The sequence below is a fragment of the Lissotriton vulgaris genome, chromosome 12 (genome assembly GCF_964263255.1).
Source record: "Lissotriton vulgaris chromosome 12, aLisVul1.2, whole genome shotgun sequence".
In the NCBI taxonomy this organism is placed as follows: Eukaryota; Metazoa; Chordata; class Amphibia; order Caudata; family Salamandridae; genus Lissotriton; species Lissotriton vulgaris.
The window spans coordinates 258645236-258649089 of record NC_141700.1 but is presented as its reverse complement, the minus strand read 5'-3'; the positions used below and the strand labels follow the sequence as shown (position 1 = coordinate 258649089).

The following is a 3854-nucleotide window of genomic DNA, read 5'->3' as shown; positions in this document are numbered from 1 at the left end:
TGAAAATCAGCAACTGCATTTTCTTACCAGGTAAGTATTCAACCTTGTAGAGAAAATCTAGTAATCTCATGGAGATACCTGCTAATCTAGCAGAAACATTAATCATACTAACATTGGACAAAACTTTGACCAAAGGTTTATGATCACATTTGTTGGTGACTTCACTGCCCCAGACAAAAGTGTGAAAATGCTCTAGGGCCCAAGCACAAGCAACAACCTCCCATTCAATAACAGCATATTTACATTCTGCAGGAGACAAGGACCTAGAAGCATAAGGAACAATGGATTCACAACCATCTTCACAAACTTGAGAAAGAACGGCACCAATACCAGTACCACTAGCATCGATAGTGATTATATTCTTACCAGAAGGGTCAAAACCCTGGAGGGCAGGAGCTGCAGAGATGGCATTTTTAATGTCTAAAAATTCCTTTTGACAAATGGAAGACCAAACAAAATTCAATCTGAGTTTGTGTAATTGCCTAATATGAAAAGTTCTGCTAGAAAAGTTTTGTCCACAAACTCAGAAAAAAACTCAACGAGACCCAAAAAGGATTTGACTTTGTCCTTATTTTTGGGACTTGGGGAATCAGAAATAGCTCAAACAAGTTTAGATTTGGGATGAATGCTTACAGCACTGATGTCATGACCTAGATAAGTCACACTATTAGCAGCAAACAAACACTTAGAAAATTCCACTGTTAATCCAAATGTGCCCAAAAGGGATAATACATGGAAGAGTTTGGTTCTATGTTCTTGCTCATGACAAGAAAAACAGCGGCTGTCGAGGCTAAACCGAACGGCATACTGGTGAATTGGAAGCACCCAATGTGAGAAATGAAAGCAGTGAGGTTTTTACACTCATCAGAAAAGGGAATTTGGTGGTAAGCTTGAGACAAATCAATAGTGGAAAAAGCCTTCACGCCTCTGGTTTTGGTAAGCATTTCACTAATTTTTTGAAGGGGAAACTAGTCTACCAAAATGTTTTCATTAAGATGGCGCAAGTCAATGCATACCCTGATCTTTCCGTTGGCCTTCCCAGCAACGACCAACGGAGAAATCCATTCAGCATACTCGATAGGCTTGATGACACCATCTTTGACCAACCTGCCTAATTCCTTCTTCACTTCTTCTCTAAAAGATAAAGGAATATTACGACGTTTATGGACCTTAGGAGAAGCATTAGGTTTGAGGTGGATATGGTGTTCAAAACTATTCAATTTACCTAAAGTACTCTAAAAACACCAGGAAAATCATTACAGACAGTCTTGCCTAAGCATTCACCTTCATCTAAAACTAGAACCTGTTCAACGCTATTAGGATCCAGAATGATATTTAGTTTTCTTTGATCCTTCCATTCAAGAACAGAAGGGCCCTTCTTGGATACATAAAGCTTGCAAACAGCACTCCTGTTCTTGAACCTAAAGATGAGGATCCTAAAACCAAGTAAACCAATGGATTCACCAGTGTAGCTTTCCGGAGCGATAGAAGCATGAAATAAATTGAGACCCAGTTTTTCAACAAATTTTTGGTCCATACTGCTTCATTAACAATAGTGAAAGGAGACCCTGAATTCACAGCAATGTGCAAATTAACCGCTCCCATTGACATCCAACACATTGGCTTGCTGGAGTCATCACTGTAAGAAATGTTGAGAACAACTTTACCATTAGGACTTAATACTTTACAATCATCATCATCACTATCCTCATTAGAGGAAGATAAAGGACCCTCCTCAATGCATTTGACTTTGTCCCTATTGGGCTTTTAAGTGTTACAAACTCGGCTGAAATGACCAACTTGCCCACAAATAGTATGTTTTTGCTTGATAGCAGGACATCATTAGCAAGATGGTATTTACTGTCACACCAAAAACATCTTACTTCTTTTTTGCTAGAACTTACGTCTTTTTTAACAGAAGATCTACTAGAAGAGATGACTTTGGTTTTGTTAGAAAGAACCCTGGCAACAGTTTCCTGTTGCTCAGATGCAAGGTTCTCTTTCTTAAGAACCTTGGCACATTTACCAGACATCTCAGCCTTCCTGGCAAACGGAAGAACATCTTTCAAAGGGTTGACGCCATTAACCCATAACCTATCGTGGATGGATGAATCAAAACATGCATAACAACTTGATCTCTAACTAACTCTTCTTGGATGACACCAAATCTACAATCTAAAGCAAGTTTTTTAAGTGCTGTAACATGTTCATCAATAGATTCATTCTATTGATTCTATCCCGAAGGCCCCGGGATTGGAGCCGCCACTGCCCGGAGGAGAAGCCAACCGGGAGAGCTAACAGAAGTGGAAATGTCTTTCATCTTTGAATGGATCTACAATGGCTTCAGCAGTGTGCTGCAATTTCTAGGTTTGTATAACAAATCTGGAAAACTAGTGTTCTTGGGCTTGGATAACGCTGGCAAAACCACTCTACTGCAAATGCTCAAAGATGATCGACTTGGCCAACATGTCCCAACACTACATCCAACATCAGAAGAGCTGACCATTGCAGGGATGATTTTCACAACCTTTGATCTTGGAGGGCACGAACAAGCCCGACGGGTGTGGAAGAATTATCTACCTGCTATTAATGGAATAGTCTTTCTTGTTGACTGTGCAGACCTTCAGCGCCTCGAGGAATCCAAATTTGAGCTTAATGAATTAATGACTGATGAAACAATATCCAATGTGCCAATCCTAATTCTGGGTAATAAAATAGACCGGCCTGAAGCAATCAGCGAAGAGAAGCTCCTGAAAAAGTTTGGATTATATGGACAGACCACAGGAAAGGGTAACGTGCCACTGAAGGATCTGAATGTGCGCCCAATGGAAGTGTTCATGTGCAGCGTACTCAAGAGGCAGGGTTATGGCGAGGGATTCCATTGGCTTTCCCAGTACATCAATTGATCTCCTGAATGGCAACGGACATGAAGAGTGACAAAATATACAGAGCTCTATACCGCTGAACTGACCCCATTCCCATCTTCCTCCGGCTTCTCAGTCAGAATGTGGAAGACTAGCCAACCAAAACTGGTATTCAGAACAAATAGCACCAACTTAAAAACAAACCACACCCAGAAATCTGTTGGCCAATCAGTGGTCACATTTCAAAATTGAATTAATAAGCAAGCAATTCTATTTTTTAAAGAAGTGTCACTGTAAACTGTTTCCTTATGTTTTGTGTTTTTTTAACATCTCATTTGGTCTGGAGTTTATATTTGGCTATTCTTTTTTTTATACATGCATATTTAATGCAATACAAATATATTGCAGGATCCTAAAGTGACTATCATGTTTAGGATAACGATTTTGCACCCCTGTTTGGGTTCTTACATGGAAGTGCGCCAGCATGTTCAACAAAGCATTTCGTGTTTCTGAGCTCCCTTGTTTTAGGTGGGCAATTTGTACAACTCAGCAAAGTGATCACACTGCATTCTGTTTTTGGTGTGTGTATTTTGTTCCCATTTTACATACACTTCTAAAGCCCTCCATTGACCTGTGGTTCCTGTGGTGGAGTGCAGATACAGTTAATGCAGATTAGGTGTTGCCAATCTTCGGTATAGTGGCAGTACAATGTGGATGACAATAGAGGTCTGCAGCAGATCCCATTAACACGAGAGCAAACAAATCATGTTTGGTTTTCCGTGACATTTTTTCCTCTTGCATATTTTGTAGTTAATGATTTATACATTTAAAGCAGCAGCCTTTCTAGGATGGCTAAGAAAATGTTAGGTGCCTGCGTGTATATAACGGAATGTGCCTAATTCTTTAAATACAGTTTTAAAAATGCAAGTGTGGAAACCTGAAAAAAAAGTGACGCATCGCTGCGTGAAAACAGCGATGCGTCACTTTTCA

At 40.0% G+C, this 3854-nt stretch overlaps 1 pseudogene; it reads left to right on the top strand.

Annotated features, from left to right (window-relative positions):
* The first annotated feature begins 2245 nt into the window (after positions 1–2245).
* On the top strand, positions 2246–3299 carry LOC147673910 (small COPII coat GTPase SAR1A pseudogene; annotated as a pseudogene).
* The last annotated feature ends 555 nt before the right edge of the window (positions 3300–3854 follow it).